Below are 19514 nucleotides of genomic sequence, written 5' to 3'. Positions count from 1 at the left end.
GCTGGATCAAGGGGCAGCCGACTCGGGGTCGGGCTGCGGAGCCGAGGATATCCGACTCGGGGTCGGATTGCTGGATCAAAGGGCAGCCGACTCGGGGTCGGGCTGCGGAGCCGAGGATGTCCGACTCGGGGTCGGATTGCTGGATCAAAGGGCAGCCGTAGTCTTCCTGGGCGCGCGTGCCGGTCACGTGGGGCATGGCGGCTTATTTCCCCCGTAACAATATTCTTTGGCCTCGAGCTCATTAAGAGTATATCTCAATCTCTATTTTATTTTGTCTCTAAAATGAGCACTCACTATAACGATGGGTAGAGATATTTTCTGAAAAATGTGCTTTGGAATGATTATTCAAGTAGCTTTGTTTCTACCATATTGAATCTCTTTCATGAAATTTCTAGTCATAGAGTTGGATTTCCACTGTTACTGACCAAATGGTGGGCTTTAGCCTTATCTTCGTCGATGACTCTAGAACTCTGCTCCTAGATAAACCATTAGTCGACTCATGTGCAAAGTTTTTTTTCTTTTAGAATACAAAGGGTCAAAGGCCTAAAACAAAGAAACGAAGCTAGTATAAACTATTCATGACCTGCTACATCAGCAACCAAAATTTGGCCCAAAACTAGTGAAATAGGGACCTGAGGATCAAATGTAACGTCTTCATCTAGTGCTTGTCCGGCAACCCAGTCACCGGCCTGGTTCCCCTCACGGTGCACATGTGAGGCCTGGAACGCAAGGAACCCCGGTTCCCCTGGTGTATATCCCTCAACAATGGGTTTCCAACGTTCTTGCCGTTAGGGTGAGAGTTAATCCATGTTATGAATGACCGCAGAAGAGTCCTCCTCCATTCGTACCTGCTGTGCCTTGAAGTGAAGAATATCCTTGCCAAGACCTACCCATGCAGGGATCAATTCAGCACGTGGAACGGCACGAGGTATAAGCACTGTATGGGAGAAAATGAACTAGACTCGAGAGCATGTATGATGACAACCTTTTGCTTTATGAAATTGTTTCTAAAATCTCCGGAGCTTTTGGAAGGAAACATATATTGCTTAAGAAAAAGAGTGATGAAGATGTGATATTCAGTATCTGGGCCGGGTCCATTTGACCGGCCTAAAGTATTTGCCCAACAGGAAAACAAAACAAAACTCGCACTTGCCAAGCATGTGCCGAGAGAAAAGAAGAAATCCGACCAAGAGGCGAATTCCATCCTTCTCTGACCCTATTTAGAGCTCCTACGATCCTCTCTTTGATCTCACATGAGAGCTTAGGTCCTCTGATCGAAGCCGTCACCAAAAATCTTCAGTTTATCCTCTTCGAACACCGATTGCCATTCGTACTGTTGCTGCAGCCAATCGTCGCCAGAAGCTAGGTAAGAACCCAATAACTTTTGATTGGCCTCTTTCTCCTTCTTTCTTGATCCTTGGAAGCTTTGATTTTGGCCGATTATCACCGGATTTTCGCCAAGAACTGATGCTTTGTTTTTACCCTATTTTTATTTAGATTTTTCCAGTATCATTCCTTCTTCCCGACCGATATCGCCGTCAAATCTTTTCGCCGAGGTCTCTGCCCGGTCCCTCAAGATGATTTGCCAGGATGTCTCAGTTTGGTGGTTTAAGGAGTTGAAACCCTTGTTTTTTTTGAAGAGTTTGTTGCTACTAGCCGCCATCAGCCACCGGCCATGGATCCTTGACCTAGGGCACCAACCACAACCATCTTCTTCCTTCCTCTTCCTTTGTTAGAGAGAGAAGCTTTCTTTCTTTCTCTTTCCTCTCTCTTCCCTCTCTCTTTCCCATCCTTTCTCTCTTTTATTTCTCTCTCTACTCTCCCTCTAAAGATGTTGGATCTAGCATGGTACCTCTTTTCATGATTCTAGATCAACTCTGGTGAAGGGCCCTGATCTATTTCAGTGGGTGGCATGCCAGTCCACTCTGGCCCTTGCCAAACACCGTTAGATTTAGCCACCCTCGATCTCTATCGAACCCTCTATAACTTGGTCCAAGCATGATTAGATGAAATCACCTTGATCGGACCGATCGGGATACCAAAAACTCCTGCTTGGTCAGCCCTTTGAGGATGTTGGAATCTAAGGTTTTTCTTTTTAAAATAATTATGCTAAAATTTTAATAAAATATAATTTTTGAATGTTAGGCTTTGAGATAGACTTTTGAAATTAATTGAAACTGAAATTCTATTGCGTTTGCATGGCAAGTAATGTAACCCTTTTTCTGAATATATCAGCAAATTATAAATAATTTTTGAGTCAAATTATACTTGATTTATGAATCTGATGCATAGTATTTTAATATTATATATACCTTTTCTAGAATTTTGTATGATTTTTAATCGAACTTATTGACCATGCTCGATTGATTTTGATATTGTATAATTTTAATGTATGTTATGATTTAGAATACTAAACATGTTTTGAGAAAAAAAAGTTTTAATCCGAAATAGATTTGGACTTGCAGTCATACTATATTTTGATACCTTGCTAGTGGGGGTTGAATGTTGACACTTAGATATGTTGGTACTTCAATACCCTGCGAGTGGGGATTCTACGTTGGTACTTCGATACCTTGCCAGTGGGGGCTATATATTGGTATTTCGATACCCTGCAAGTAGAGGTTATATATTGGCATTTTGATATTCTGCCAATGGGGGCTATATATTGGCATTTCGATCCCTACCAGTGGAGGTTATATATTGGCATTTCAATACCCTGCCAGTCGAGTTATATGTTGGCACTTTAATACTTTGCCATTGGGGGTTATGCAGTGGCACTTTGATGTGGTCATAGTTTTTAGTTGTCGAGTTTAATTTAGTGACTTTGAAAAAAAATGATGTATGAACGATATTTGAATTTTAAGAAAAATTAAATTTGGCATGTGTAATATCTCAATAATACTGTATATTTAGATTTAGTTTTAAATTGATGGATTTTATATGCTTATTTTATGTAAATGATTAATTAATTTATTGCCTAATTTATCTAGCTAAAGTGTTCATTGTTTACTGAGTTGTTTAGTTTATTATACGATTTTTTAGTATTTTTACATATCCGAAGAATTAGCCTGACTCGAAGTTTTATCATAGAGAAGTGATTAGAGACAAGATTTTGACATCTCTATTTAGACTATATTTTATTTTATAGTTGATGCAAGATTTTGGAATATTATTAGTTTTGTAAGACTTTTAATTTTATTATTTAAATTAAAATTCGAATGTTAATTATTTAAAATTCTTTTGCTGCTTGTATATCATGTTAAGGTGCCTTAAATGCTTGTGGGGAGTGTTTTCAGTTGGGGCCATGATAAGTGAGAATAAAAACAATGGCATGGTTCTATGCAAACGCTATGGAATGTTAATTATTTAAAATTCTTTTGCTGCTTGTATATCATGTTAAGGTGCCTTAAATGCTTGTGGGGAGTGTTTTCAGTTGGGGCCATGATAAGTGAGAATAAAAACAATGGCATGGTTCTATGCAAACGCTATGAAACCCCCCCCCCCCCTGGCATGGTTCTATGCAAACGCTATGAAACCCCCCCCCCCCCCCCCCAAAAAAAAAAATATAGGGCACATGTCTAACACGTGTCGAGCTAGAAGAAGACTCCCAATGGGAGTCTCCCTCTTCATTCAACTCTTGGTGGGAGTTGGACACTTGCGAGTGGTTGAATGCTTGCTTTCGCCTTTATTTGAAGGGCCTCCATCCTTCTGCTATCGTCCATCACCTTGAAGCATCCACGATCACCAGCCACGGCCGCCCCTTTTCTCCCCTTCTTTCTCTTGAAAGCCGATGTCGAGTTCACTGGCTAGCCATGGAAACTCACCAAAGATGAGATATGAAGCTTCAAATTCCTCCCTAATTTCTTCCTTTATTCTTTCCCTTTGCTGTTGAGCCGTTCCAACCAGAATGCTCTTGGAAGATCACTGAATTTCACTGAAAAATCCCTTCCTTGTTCCACCCTTGTTCTTCTATTTTCTTTCTTTTTCCAGCCATGTTTGCCATAGATGCTCGTCGCTGAAGTCTTCAGCCAGTCCCCCACGTTGGATCGTGTTTGTTATTGGAGCTAGTGAGCAGGCTAGGACTCGAAAATGACCGAGTAAAGAGTCCACCATTCGGCCCTATTTTTGGTTGATTTCTACACCTCTTCCTCCCGATTACTGTCACCAACCATGCTTCGCCACCTACTGCCAGACCTCCGGCTTTGCTACTGCACCTCGCTAGACGAACTCCAACCCTTACCTTTTTCTCTTCCTCTTGGTAACGGCAAGAGGAGGCCTTTCCTCCTCTGCATTGACAAAAAAAGAGAAGAAAGAAAAAAAGAAAAGAAAAGAAAAGAAATCCCATTCCCTATTTCTTTTCCTCTACTTGATTAATGGGTCTCAGTAGAGGATCCCGTTTCCTTTCCTATGGACCAAGTTGATCCTAGTAAAAAGTCCCCAAACTACCTTGATACCTGGGTAGCATGTCGGACCCATCACCCTGACCCTTGTTGAATATCCCTAAAATCCACTATTACTGATCCCCATTGAACAATCTTGATCTCGATCGAGTTCGTGCTTTATGATTCATTGATGTAATTATTTAGATCTAACCTACTCGAAGCTATCGAATGCTGTTACTAGGCCAATCATCCCCTTTTTTCTATTATTTTAATGCTATTAAAGTTATCGAATAGGAATTACTTGCATGTTGAATATCTTTAAATAGGTTTAGTTGATTCATATAGTGAATTTTGAATGTTCAAAGTAGAAGAAGTAAGTGGACTTTACACTCCCTATTAATTTTCAAACTATCATATTATTTTCATATATATGGTTTATCTTGATGAAATCATATTTTCTTAAAACAAAGGATCAATATATATATTATAAAAATTATGCTTTGTTATGAAAAGCAGTTCCATGAACACTTTTAATGAAGATAGATTGTTTATGAAACATGAATATTGTCATGCTATTCATAGATTATTTATAAAATATGATTCTTGTCATGTTATTTAATATTTTTTCATCTATTTAAGTGTATATTTCAAGAAAAAGACAAATATTTCAAAGGTTCTCAAATAGTTATATATGACCCCTAAAATGAGGGTAGATCGATGCCCGAAATTAGTTTCATACAAAACATGGCCCTGCCAGTGGGTATAAAGTTGGCATATGAACTACGAATCATGATACTTTGTCAATTATGAAACATGGTCCTATCACGGGTAAAAAGTAACCTTAGCATGAATATTTATGAGCTATAATATATCTCAATGTTAAAATAATTTATGACTTTATTTGTGCAATGTATATGAAATCATGTTTATGAAATATTGATGATTTATACATGCATAATTGATTGTGGCTTGTTTTATTAGAATGTATAATGAAGTATTTTATTTGCAATGAAATTATTTTCTTTGAAGGATGCATTGCTCATATACAAACTTATGCTCGATCGAGTAAGATGGTATAAGTTCAAATGAATAGGGTCACTCAGAATGAAGAATGGTCTAGACTTGAAGTTCATGCTAAGATGCTTTCATAGTATTTTTTTTTAAGTTTATTAGTTGATTATGTACTTGTAATTGGTAACTTTATAAATTTTGAGATTATAGGTTATTGAATATTTAAATTTAGATTTAGATGCTTTGAACCAATATTTATTTAATTACTTAATGGATGTTGGATTTGAACTTTTCTATTATATATGAATAGAGTTATACATATCATTGGCTTCTTGTGATCATGGATGATACCCCACAGTAGCATAGCCATGATAAATGCAGTCTTCAACATCAATCACCATGCAACGTTTAGCTAATTTGTAGAGAAGAAATACAAAAACAACAGCAAGGCCAAACAATCCCTTAAATTTCTCTTGAACTTTAACAGAGAACATTAAAAACTTACTAAAGCCACATAGAAATGAAGGTTTCTGGTCATGTAATAGTCCATGTAATGGTGAGAGTAACTGTTACGGGGGAACTTAGCCACCATGCCCCACGTGACCGGCACGCGCGCCCAGGAAGACTACGGCTGCCCCTTGATCCAGCAATCCGACCTCGGGCCGGATATCTTTGGCTCCGCAGCCCGACCCCGAGTCGGCTGCCCCTTGATCCAGCAATCCGACCTCGGGTCGGATATCTTCGGCTCCGCAGCCCGACCCCGAGTCGGCTGCCCCTTGATCCAGCAATCCGACCTCGGGTCGGATATCTTCGGCTCCGCAGCCCGACCCCGAGTCGGCTGCCCCTTGATCCAGCAATCCGACCCCGAGTCGGCAATCTCTCGACAACAACAGACTGTTCCTCTGAGGCACGCCGCGGCCCCCTGCTCCACTACTCCCTGCAACGGCCGTATCCGGCGCTGCCCCACGATCCCCTGTAACAGCCGTACAAAGCGGAGCTCCACTATGCCCTGCCATGGCTGTACCCAGCGCTGCCCCACGACGCCCTGTAACGGCCATGTCAGTGGCAGCCCCATCGTGCCACACGATGACGAATCCCCGGAAAAACCCCCAGCCTGATATATATGAGGCTGGGGGGGAAGGGGGAGGGTAAGATATATCTTCCAGAGTATCATCTCACCTGCTACCTTCTCCTTCTCCTTCTCCTTCGATCTCCTCTGACTTGATCGTCGGAGGGCCCCCACTACCCCGGTGGTGGTGCGAGGCTTGCTTGCAGGTTTCACGGCGGAGGGCGGAGCGCAACCAAAGCAACTCAAAGGGAACCCCGTTCACACCGCTGTGCCAATCGTTCTCGGTTTGGACCACCAGCAACAGTTGGCGCTAGAAGGAGGGCCGGATCTCAGAGCGATCGTAATGGCACGGCGAGGTGGTCGTGGAGCTTCCAATGCTTCTGGTCGCGGGGCCTCTCGCGCCTCCGGTCGGGAGGCCGCTGCATCTCCAACACACTCTCAGCAACACTCCACCACCCCACCGCCCATTCAGACGGTCGAAGCCGCCCAGTTCGACCAGCTAGCCCAGCAGGTTCGCACCCTCGCGGAGGCGGTGCAGAATCTGCAGGGTGCGATGTCCCGGGCGCCGCAGCGGGCTCAGGAGCCACTGCTCCCTGAGCGCTCGCCTGTCCTCCTCAACCCGCGCTCCTTCCTCTCCCATGGGGAGGAGCGCCGGCGCGAGGAGGATTCTCGGGCACGGTCTATTCTGCCGGGACCTTCCCATCGGAGCTGCGCGGGGTACGAGAGGCGGGCCCGGGCGCGTTCCCAGACCCCCCAGTCCTCGAGGAACCCGCGCTCCAGTCGGTCCCCCACTCGCCGCTCCTTGTCTCCCACCCACCGGTCGCGCTCCCTGGACCGGCGGGTGGACGATCTCCACCGACAACTCCAGGTCCTGAAGGGCCATTCCAAAGATCCCTTCGCCGACTTAGAGATCTCCTCCCAGCCGGCGCTTGCCTCGAGGATCTTGCGGACCCTGAATCCCCCGGGGTTCAAAATGCCGGCGATCGAGCCCTATGACGGGGCGGCAGACTCGCGGGATCACGTCGAGAGTTTCAGGACCCTTATGCTCCTCCACGGAGCATCGGATCCCCTTCTCTGCAAGGCCTTCCCGGCAACCCTCCGTGGCCCGGCGAGGGCGTGGTTCGCCGGGCTGGAGGCTGACTCAATCCGGTCTTTCGACCAGTTCACTCGCCTCTTCATCACTCATTTCGCCGTCAGTAGCCGGCGGCGACTGGTCTCCGACTTCCTCTTTGACGTCCGGCAAAACGAGGGAGAAAGCCTGCGGGATTATCTTACCCGCTTCAACAGGGCTACGCTGGAGGTCCGGAACCTGAGTCAGGAGGTAGCTCTTTCAGCCCTGAAGCGTGGCTTCCGGAAGGGCAGGCTCACCTTCTCCCTGGACAAACGCCTGCCGCGGAGCTTCCCAGAGCTGTTGTCCCGGGCAAACCAGTATGCGGATGCCGAGGAGGCGGCCGCCCACCGGAGCAAGGAGGCTGCCGAGATCCCTCCAAAGCTTGGGAAGAAAAGGCGGAAAGAGGCACGCCAGAGGAGGAGCCCGACGCCCCAGCGTCGGCGCAGAAGCCCGTCGCCGGCGAAGAACCACGGCGCCCCACGCCCTCGTTCTCCGCCCCGACGTTTCAACCGGTACACCCCTCTCCTGACTCCCCGGGCCCAGATCCTTATGGAGATCAAGGGGCGGGAGGACCTCCCGGCCCCGAGACAGATACGAAGGATCCCTGGAAAGAGGCCCTCCCGGGCGTACTGTGAGTACCACCGAGACAACGGCCACGACACAGAGGACTGCTTCCAGCTTCGGGACGAGATCGAGGCTCTTATCCGTCGGGGGCGTCTCGGTCGATATGTGAGCGACCGACGTCCCCCCGCAGACCCGCGTCCGGCCGACCCGGCTCCTCCGGAGCCTCGGGAGCAGAATCGACCCGTTGCGGGCGTGATCCATACTATCACTGGGGGCTGCTCTCGGCCCGTGAGGAACGCAGGGGGCTCGACGGAAGCGTCAGGGACGGCCGTCGTAAAGAGGCAGAGGGTCGGCAATGTAATCACCTTTTCTGATGAGGATGTAAAGGGGGTTCAGACTCCCCACGATGACGCCATGGTGATCGCCCTCACTATGGCAAACTATGATGTAAGGCGTGTTCTTGTGGATAGTGGAAGCTCAGCTGATATTTTGTTTTACGAGGCCTTCCAAAAGATGAGCTTGTCCAGACAGTTGTTGCACAAAATGTCCACCCCCCTCGTAGGATTCACCGGTGACGCTGTCCCGGCGGAAGGTGTCGTTGAGCTGCCTGTGACTGCGGGCGTCGCACCCGCAGAAGCCACGGTGCGACTCGGGTTCTTGGTCGTCCGTGTTCCCTCGGCCTACAACGCTATCCTCGGGCGACCCGGGCTGAACGCCCTTCGCGCGGTGGTCTCCACGTACCACTTGCTCATGCGGTTCCCCACGGCGGTCGGGATCGGAGAGGTCCGAGGTGACCAACCGACCGCACGGCAATGTTTTCTAGCAACCCTCAAAGGGAAGAAGCCCGTGGAGCCCTAAGCGTCGAGTCCCTTGATGCCAGAGACGAGGTGGCCTTGCGGCAGGGGGAGCCGGCCGAGGGTGTGGTCGAAGTCCCCCTCGAGGAAGGCCGCCCCGACCGGGCGGTCCGGGTCGGCGCCAATCTCGATCCGGGAGCTCGGGCCCGGTTGGTGGAATTCCTCCGAGCCAATACCGATGTATTTGCCTGGTCGGCGGCCGATGTACCTGGGATCGACCCGGAGGTCATTTCTCACGCCCTCAACGTCGACCCGACCCACCGACCAATAAAGCAGAAGAAGAGACACTGTGCCCCGGATCGGATCTGGGTGGTCGACCAGGAGGTAGACAAGCTCTTGGAGGCAGGATTCATAAGGGAGGTAAGCTACCCCGAGTGGCTGGCAAATGTTGTACTTGTCCGGAAGGCGAGCGGGAAGTGGAGGATGTGCGTCGACTATACTGACCTGAACAAGGCGTGCCCTAAGGATAGCTTTCCGCTTCCGCGAATAGACCAACTGGTCGACGCGACTTTCGGATATCAGCTGCTGTCTTTCATGGACGCCTTCTCCGGTTACAACCAGATAATGATGGCCCCACAGGACGAGGAGAAAACTGCCTTTATAACAGACCGGGGGCTGTACAAGGTAATGCCCTTCGGTCTGAAGAATGCTGGCGCCACTTACCAGCGCCTCGTCAACAAAATCTTCAAAGAGCAAATCGGCCGGAACATGGAGGTGTACGTGGACGATATGCTGGTGAAGAGCCGCCATGCAGACCAGCACATCGCGGATTTGGAGGAGACTTTCACCACCTTGCGGAAGTTTCGCATGAAGCTGAACCCAGCGAAGTGCGCCTTCGGCGCTTCGGCCGGGAGGTTCCTCGGTTTCATTGTCAACCAGCGGGGTATCGAAGCCAACCCGGACAAAATCAAGGCCATCCAAGGTATGTCTCCTCCGACCAAAGTAAAGGAGGTTCAGGAGCTCGCTGGAAGGGTCGCCGCGCTTGGACGATTTGTGGCAAAATCGGCCGAACGCTGCCAACCATTCTTCAAGGTGTTAAAACGCCCGAAAGACTTCCTCTGGACGGCCGAATGTCAAGCAGCATTCGACCAGCTCAAGGAATACCTGGCGTCTCCTCCCCTACTGTCCAAGCCGCAAGAAGGGGAGATGCTCTACCTCTATCTGGCGGTCTCCCCAACCGCGGTCAGTGCGGTGCTGGTTCGGGAAGAGGCAAAGCTCCAGAAGCCCGTGTACTACATCAGCCGGGTCCTACGGGATGCCGAGACGCGGTATACGAAGGCTGAGAAGATCGCCTTCGCGCTACTGACCGCGACCAGGAGACTCCGCCTCTATTTCCAGGCCCATTCTGTCACCCTCTTAACTGATCAACCACTACGACAGATCCTCAGCAACCCCGGGAATGCGGGACGGCTGGTGAAGTGGGCAATAGAACTCGGTGAGTTCGACATCCGCTACCAGCCTCGACCCGCCATCAAGGCCCAGGTGCTCGCGGATTTCCTCGCTGAGTGCACGGTGCAGGAGGCGGAACCTAGACCGCCGGAAACGCCCAGCCTCGACCTCCCGACCTGGACGCTTCACATCGATGGGTCGTCGAACCCCGAGGGTGGAGGAGCCGGGCTGGTCCTTACCAGTCCTGATGGAGTGATAGCCGAGTATGCCTTGAGATTTGGATTTCCAGTGACCAACAACGAGGCGGAGTACGAGGCCCTAGTCACGGGACTCAAACTCACTAGGGAGCTCGGCATTCGGCGTTTGAAGGTCTTCACCGACTCCCAGCTGGTGGTCGGGCAGGTCCGTGGGGAGTTCGAGGCCCGGAGCCCGACCATGCAGAACTACGTCCGGAAGGTGCAAGCACTCATTCCCGATCTCGGCAGTGTCGACATCCAGCAGGTCCCCAGAAGCGAAAATGCTAGGGCCGACAGGTTGTCCCGCTTGGTGAGCGCAGAGGCGCACAACTTGTCGAGGGCAATCTACCTGGAGACCCTGGAGGCCCCGAGCATCGGCGAGGCTGGAGCGGTGATGGCGATTGATCCGGAGCCGTCTTGGATGGACCCGCTCGTCGCCTACCTCGCCGAAGGGATCCTCCCTAAAGACGAAGATCAAGCTCGGCGACTTGTCAAGAAGTCCGCCCACTACGTACTCTATGAAGGGAGGCTGTATCGGACCTCGTTTACCGCCCCCCTCTTAAGGTGCCTCCGCCCCTCGGAGGCGGCCTACGTCCTCGGCGAAGTCCACGAGGGCGTTTGCGGATCGCACTTGGGGGCTAGGTCCTTGGCGCACAAGATCATGAGGCAAGGCTATTATTGGCCTACCTTGTTGGAGGACTCAAAGGATCATGTACGGAAATGCGACGCCTGCCAGCGCCACGCCAACGTCCAGAGAGTCCCTTCTGTCCCCTTGGCACCAATCACCGCACCCTGGCCCTTCGCACAGTGGGGAATGGATATCCTCGGACCATTCCCCGTCGCTTCAGCCCAGCGGAAATTCTTGATTGTTGCAATCGACTACTTCACCAAGTGGGTGGAGGCAGAGCCGCTGGCCACTATCACGGAGGCGCAGGTCCGGAAGTTCGTGAAGAAAAACATCATTGTCCGATTTGGGGTACCCCGAGTCCTCATCTCGGATAATGGTCGACAGTTCGACAACAAGCATTTCCGTGATTTCTGCGAGGAGTTCGGGATCGAGCATCGGTTCACATCTGTGTCGCATCCCCAAACCAACGGTGAGGCCGAGGTCACAAATCGGACAATCCTCCAAGAAATTAAGGCGCGAATCGGTCGGACGGGGCAAGCTTGGGTCGAAGAACTCGAGAATGTCCTTTGGGCGTATCGGACCACGCATCGGACCCCTACCGGAGAGACACCTTTCAGCCTAACCTATGGCACGGAAGCGGTTGTTCCCGTGGAGCTCGGACTCCCCTCGCCCCGGGTGGCCGCGCACCGACCCGAGGCCAATTCGGAGCAACTCCGAGGGAACCTGGACCTCTTGGAAGAAGCAAGAGAAATGGCGCAGGTTCGGATGGCGATGTATCAGCGGAGGGTGGCCCGATATTATAACTCCAAGGTCCGATCGAAACTTTTCAGAATCGGAGATCTGGTGCTAAGGCGAGCCAAAGCATCTCAACCCGCGGAAGGTGGGAAGCTGGCGCCAAATTGGGAAGGCCCGTATAGGGTTCGCTGGGTAAACCGACCTGGCTCCTACCAGTTGGAGGCCCTAGATGGTCGAGAAATTCCGAGGAGCTGAAATTCCGCTAACCTGCGGGCGTATTACCAGTAGAACGACAAAGCCAGGAAGACAGTTCGAAAAATGCACAATTCTTTTCATTTCAATAATTCCTGGTTACAACGGTGTGTTCGTGTGATTACAAAGAATTTCCAGAGGGGAATTGGGGAGTAAAGAAAACAAGGAAGAGGTGGAGACTCCGTAGAGTAGAAGATCCGGGATCCCGAACCCTCCACCCGAAGCAGCTGCAATCCCACCGGGCGTGGGTGCTTCTCCCCGGAGGCGCCATCGACGCCTCACGCAAAAGACGAAGAGCCGGCGCGGACGAAGAAGAAGTGGACGAAGAAGGAGTTCACACTGCTCCTAGAGGAGCGCCACCTCTAAAGGATATTCCGGCCCTCCCCAAGAGAAGGGGAGGGAAGGAATACAAGGGAGAAGAGCGCGAAGAGGCGCGATCCCGGATGAAGCGTCTGGCGCAAAGCTCAATCGGGAGGTGGGACGGAAAAGAGGGGGGATGTGATCCCGGATGAAACGCCTAGGGCGGAGTTCCACCGGGGAGAATCTCTCCGTTGATCCCAGATGAAACGGCTAGTTGGCGGAAGTCGCGAGGGGCGCGCCTCCCGTTCCTCCGGCAGGGGTTTCCCAGCCACACGCCGGAGAGGAGGTCCACGATCCATGGCAACCTGAACGGCTCCGGCTTGGCAGGCTCCACCGCCCCTGCGCTTATATTTATAGCCAAACTGTGGCCCCCCGGTCGTTCCGATGCGGGTGGCTCCAATAAAGGCGGGCGCACCGAATCCGGAGCCGTTCCAGCTCTCGAGGCGTATCCTCCCACGATCTCCTAAGCGTCGTTCTCCTTAATTGCATTCTTCATGTAGGACACTCCGGGCGGTGTGTATCCCACGGCCCACGTATCTCCGCCCGCGCCCAGGCCGCATCCGCCTCGAAGAGCGCGCGTATCGCGGCCGCTTAACTGACACTCCTTGCAAGCAGCAACTGGCGATCCGATTTTCCAGGTAACGCCTCAATTAGCATTTAATACCCTTCTGGTGTTCCCCAGGCGACGCTTGGAGAATAGGAGAAACACGATCGTAGCTGGCCACGGAGAAATCCCGTCGAGCGGCAAGCGACAGGCACGTGGCCAACGAGCAGAATTTTCCGAGGCTCAGCCCTCGGATGCCAGGCTAACCCGATGATCATCCCGGGAGCAGACTAGTCTGAAGCCCCGACCGGTCGCCTCGGCTTGCGCCAGCCTTGGCCGACCAACGAGCGGAATTTTCCGAGGCTCAGCCCTCGGATGCCAGGCTAACTCGATGATCATCCCGGGAGCAGACTAACCTGAAGCCCCGACCGGTCGCCTCGACTTGCGCCAGCCTTGGCCGACCAATGAGCGGAATTTTCCGAGGCTCAGCCCTCGGATGCCAGGCTAACCCAATGATCATCCCGGGAGCAGACTAGCCTGAAGCCCCGACCGGTCGCCTCGGCTTGCGCCAGCCTTGGCCGACCAACGAGCGGAATTCCCCGAGGCTCGGCCCTCGGATGCCAGGCTAACCCGATGATCATCCCGGGAGCAGACTAGCCTGAAGCCCCGACTGGTCGCCTCGGCTTGCGCCAGCCTTGGCCGACCAACGAGCGGAATTCCCCGAGGCTCGGCCCTCGGATGCCAGGCTAACCCGATGATCATCCCGGGAGCAGACTAGCCTGAAGCCCCGACCGGTCGCCTCGGCTTGCGCCAGCCTTGGCCGACCAACGAGCGGAATTCCCCGAGGCTCGGCCCTCGGATGCCAGGCTAACCCGATGATCATCCCGGGAGCAGACTAGCCTGAAGCCCCGACCGGTCGCCTCGGCTTGCGCCAGCCTTGGCCGACCAACGAGCGGAATTCCCCGAGGCTCGGCCCTCGGATGCCAGGCTAACCCGATGATCATCCCAGGAGCAGACTAGCCTGAAGTCCCGACCGGTCGCCTCGGCTTGCGCCAGCCTTGGCCGACCAACGAGCGGAATTTCCTGAGGCTCAGCCCTCGGATGCCAGGCTAACCCGATGATCATCCCGGGAGCAGACTAGCCTGAAGCCCCGACCGATCGCCTCGGCTTGCGTCAGCCTTGGCCGACCAACGAGCGGAATTCTCCGAGGCTCGGCCCTCGGATGCCAGGCTAACCCGATGATCATCCCGGGAGCAGACTAGCCTGAAGCCCCGACCGGTCGCCTCGGCTTGCGCCAGCCTTGGCCGACCAACGAGCGGAATTCCCCAAGGCTCAGTCCTCGGATGCCTGGCCTAGCGCCGGAAGAATTTCCTGAGGCCTAATCCTCGGATGCCTGGCCTAGCGCCGGAAGAATTTCCTGAGGCCTAACCCTCGGATGCCTGGCCTAGCGCCGGAAGAATTTCCTGAGGCCTAACCCTCGGATGCCTGGCCTAGCGCCGGAAGAATTTTCTGAGGCCTAACCCTCGGATGCCTGGCCTAGCGCCGGAAGAATTTCCTGAGGCCTAACCCTCAGATGCCTGGCCTAGCGCCGGATGAATTTCCTGAGGCCTAACCCTCGGATGCCTGGCCTAGCGCCGGAAGAATTTCCTGAGGCCTAACCCTCGGATGCCTGGCCTAGCGCCGGAAGAATTTCCTGAGGCCTAACCCTCGGATGCCTGGCCTAGCGCCGGAAGAATTTCCTGAGGCCTAACCCTCGGATGCCTGGCCTAGCGCCGGATGAATTTTCTGAGGCCTAACCCTCGGATGCCTGGCCTAGCGCTGGAAGAATTTCCTGAGGCCTAACCCTCGGATGCCTGGCCTAGCGCCGGAAGAATTTCCTGAGGCCTAACCCTCGGATGCCTGGCCTAGCGCCGGAAGAATTTTCTGAGGCCTAATCCTCGGATGCCTGGCCTAGTGCCGGAAGAATTTCCTGAGGCCTAACCCTCGGATGCCTGGCCTAGCGCCGGAAAAATTTCCTGAGGCCTAACCCTCGGATGCCTGGCCTAGCGCCGGATGAATTTCCTGAGGCCTAACTCTCGGATGCCTGGCCTAGCGCCGGAAGAATTTCCTGAGGCCTAACCCTCGGATGCCTGGCCTAGCGCCGGAAGAATTTCCTGAGGCCTAACCCTCGGATGCTTGGCCTAGCGCCGGATGAATTTCCTGAGGCCTAACCCTCGGATGCCTGGCCTAGCGCCGGAAGAATTTCCTGAGGCCTAACCCTCGGATGCCTGGCCTAGCGCCGGATGAATTTCCTGAGGCCTAACCCTCGGATGCCTGGCCTAGCGCCGGAGGAACTTCAAGAGTCAGGAGTCGGCGAGGCGCTACCGAGAGTTAAAAAGAGGAAGGATGAAAGTGAAATGAGGAAACACTCTGTTTGCATTAACTTTCGTTGCACCAGGGCCGAGACCCATACAACATGGCAAAACGCCAACATACAAAGAAAAGAACAAAGAAAAGTACAGAGGGTCAGCTTGGAGGAACCCCTGGGTCGGGAACGGCGAGCACACCCGCAAGGGGTAGGGAGACAGTTGGAGAATCAGCAGGCAATGGCATCGAAGGGGAGTCGAGGAGGGAGACCCCACTCAGGTCAATTTCGGGGTATCTAGCGGACACCCTCGCCAGGCCTTCATCGAAGCCTAAGACAAAGGAGTCGGACCCCGCGTCCGACATGTCACGGATGAACTCGGCGGACTGACGATAGGCCTGTACCGCCTGACGCCCGATTTCCGCGCTCTTCTCGGCCAGCGCCGCCTCCGCTCGCTCCGTAATCTGAGCTTTCGCCTCTATGACCTTCGCCACAATCCGGTCGTCCGCCTCGGAGGAGACCCTCAGCAGATCGGCCCGAGCCTCCATGTGCTTCGCCTCGGCAGCAACGCGAGCAGCCTCAGCCTCCTCCAGGCGCGAATGAAGCTCCTGGTTGCTCGCGCGGGACTCCTCCAAGGCCGATTCCAATTCGGCCAGCTTGGCTTCAAGAGATCGGGCTCGGTTGCGGGCGTTGTCGGCTGACTGCTGGGCCTTCTCCCACCTCTCCCGGAAGTCGGCAGCCTTCCGGGACTGCTCTTCGGCCCGCTCCTCCGCCTTCCTGATCTCGCCTTCGAGACCCGAGGCAACCTTGAGTTGCTCCTGAGTCTCCAACAGTTGCCTCTCGAGGGCGGCGAAGCCGAGTACCCGCTCTTCGGCCACCTGGAGCCTCGTCTCGAGGTCCCTGGTCGTCCTCCCCGCCGCAGCCTGGCCCCCCTCCTCTACAGCTTTCAGTCGGCTCTCGGCCCTCGCCAGAAGCCTCGCCTGTTCCTCGTGGCTCTCCTCCAGACGGATCATGTACTGGGCGAGCTAAGAGATAGGAAAAATGAGGGCGTCAGGCGGGGATCAATAGAGCCTATAAATGACGAAAGCGGCCAGAAGAACACTTACCGACATGAGACAGACGCAGCTGGCAGCTCCGACGTCAGGGATCCCCATCTGCCGGACCCGCCTACGGTCACTCTCCAGCAGCACCGTCTCGATGAGGTTTCGGGCGCCGGCGAAAGTGAAGGCTGACCCCGACTTCGCCCCGGAGCCGGACGGTGGTTCTGCGGCCTTACCCTTACCCATTGCTTGGGGGAGAGTCATGCTGACCGTGCTCGGGGCGGGGGCCGCTCCAGAAATCGACAGGGTCCCGCTCGGCCGGGGCCTCGGCGCGCTCCTTCTCGTATCATCCGAAGCCGACCGAGTCGAAGGCCGGGCTGGGGACCGATCGCGTCCGACCCGGCCGTCTCGGGCGCGCCCGGGTGACGCCTCCGGAAAAGCGGTAGTCTCATCACCGGAGGGCTGATACGGCGTCAACTGTCGGTCCGAGCCCGCGGCGTCCCCCTGATCGGTGGGTCCGGACCCGTCTGTCGGCGTCGGAGTCGCCTGCTGGCGGGACTTCTTCGCCGGTGGGACCCCGCTCGGAGGAGTCCGTTTCTTCCTCCGGACCGCTTCCAGTAGGGACGCCCTACTGACAGCCATCGCCTTGTCCGACCGCATGACGTCGTCGATTTCTGCAAAAAGGACGAGATGGTCGGAGACTGAGAAACTGATGGAAAGAAGAAACGAAAGAGGAGAAAAGAGCTAAAAAAGAAGTGGTGGCGGGCTCACGGTCGGCGGGGACCGAGCTCAGACCGACGTTCACCAAGGCATCCTCGGAAATAAGGCGGGCCACCGGGGGAAGCCGGCCCTCGGCAACCAGCCCCCTCAAGACGGCAACGCCATCGGACTCCTCCCTCGACAACCTCGATAAGCCGATCGGGGACTTCATCGGCGTCTCCCAGGTTGTCCCGATTCCCCAAGAGGGATCTACGTCAATGAAAAAGAAACGCTCCTTCCAGCCGTGAATGGAGGAAGGAGCATCCTTGACGAGGCCGCACCCTCGCCGCGCCGCGAAGCACCACCACCCTCTGTCCCGGGGGTGGCCGTTCAGGCCGTAGCATTCCCAAAAGACATTCAGGGTGGCGGGAACCTCATGCATGCGGCAGAGAACCTGGAAGGCCGTCAGGGTGCGCCATGAGTTCGGCACCAGTTGCGTCGGCGCCACTCTTAAACCCCGAAGCACCTGCACGACTAAGTCCGAGGGGAGAAAGCGGAACCCAGCCCGAAGGATGTCCTCATTGATGGCGACCTTCCCTGGAGGAGGATGGGACATCCTCTCCTCAGGCCCCGGGAGCGTAATGTTGCAGGCTTCGGGAAGGTGGTACCGGGCCACGAACCTATCTAGGTCTTCAGGGACCAGCTCCGACTGAATGCGGTCCGCCCTTACTTCGTCCTTCCCTAATTGCCAGTGAACCTACGGTCAGGACGGGGTCAAGAGGGGGGAAGGCACCGGAACGACTGGAGTACACTAACACGAAAGGAGAAAGTACGGAGAGCCCTAAATTGAAGAGTGGGGCAACTCACCGGAAAGGAAGGAAGAACGGCTCCGAGAGCGTCAAAGGAGGAGCGAACGAACAGTTCGGCGGCAACGGCAGCGGCACAAGGGAGAAACTTGAAGATGCCTGTGAAGAGAAAGGCGGACGGGGGAGGGCCCCCGGTTAAATAGGCGGAGAGGCGGGTGACGCCTCGGTGACGCCAGAGGACGCCTGGCTGCCGAAAGTTTGTTCGCGCCCCAAAGGCGAATCGACGCCATTAAGGAAGGATGTCCGCCGAAATCCGCAGACCGCCAGATCACCGACAACTGCCATACGCCATAAAGAAGGCGGGAAGCTCGGAGCGCGCGCGCCTTTCCGAGGGATGGCGGCAATCTCGAAGCATCACTCCCTTCACCCGTTCCCCTCCTGGTTCCAGGCTCGGGAGTGGGGGGCTACTGTTACGGGGGAACTTAGCCACCATGCCCCACGTGACCGGCACGCGCGCCCAGGAAGACTACGGCTGCCCCTTGATCCAGCAATCCGACCTCGGGCCGGATATCTTCGGCTCCGCAGCCCGACCCCGAGTCGGCTGCCCCTTGATCCAGCAATCCGACCTCGGGTCGGATATCTTCGGCTCCGCAGCCCGACCCCGAGTCGGCTGCCCCTTGATCCAGCAATCCGACCCCGAGTCGGCAATCTCTCGACAACAACAGACTGTTCCTCTGAGGCACGCCGCGGCCCCCTGCTCCACTACTCCCTGCAACGGCCGTATCCAGCGCTGCCCCACGATCCCCTGTAACAGCCGTACAAAGCGGAGCTCCACTATGCCCTGCCATGGCTGTACCCAGCGCTGCCCCACGACGCCCTGTAACGGCCATGTCAGTGGCAGCCCCATCGTGCCACACGATGACGAATCCCCGGAAAAACCCCCAGCCTGATATATATGAGGCTGGGGGGAAGGGGGAGGGTAAGATATATCTTCCAGAGTATCATCTCACCTGCTACCTTCTCCTTCTCCTTCGATCTCCTCTGACTTGATCGTCGGAGGGCCCCCACTACCCCGGTGGTGGTGCGAGGCTTGCTTGCAGGTTTCACGGCGGAGGGCGGAGCGCAACCAAAGCAACTCAAAGGGAACCCCGTTCACACCGCTGTGCCAATCGTTCTCGGTTTGGACCACCAGCAACAGTAACTATGTAGGATCATTGGGGAAGTTTGCTTTCAGAAAACCAAACATGAGTGCTAAATACCCAACTTCTCAAGAACAGAGAAGTTTAAGCCATCCTCGTAACAGCAGTCATACTGTGGTGTAATCGACAAAAATAAAAGGGTCACTTTTAACCTTACGTGAGCCTATGATAGGAACCATGCAATGTCATTTCATCATGTAAAGGCTGGGAACATGTAATCTACAGGAAAATCAATAAGCAATGCTGTCAAGCTCACCCCATGCACGAAGAGAAAAAAATATCCTGTCAAAT

This window comes from Phoenix dactylifera, chromosome 11 (genome assembly GCF_009389715.1).
Source record: "Phoenix dactylifera cultivar Barhee BC4 chromosome 11, palm_55x_up_171113_PBpolish2nd_filt_p, whole genome shotgun sequence".
Taxonomy (NCBI): domain Eukaryota; kingdom Viridiplantae; phylum Streptophyta; class Magnoliopsida; order Arecales; family Arecaceae; genus Phoenix; species Phoenix dactylifera.
The sequence above is the reverse complement of the archived record's forward strand: the minus strand, read 5'-3'. Positions refer to the sequence as shown.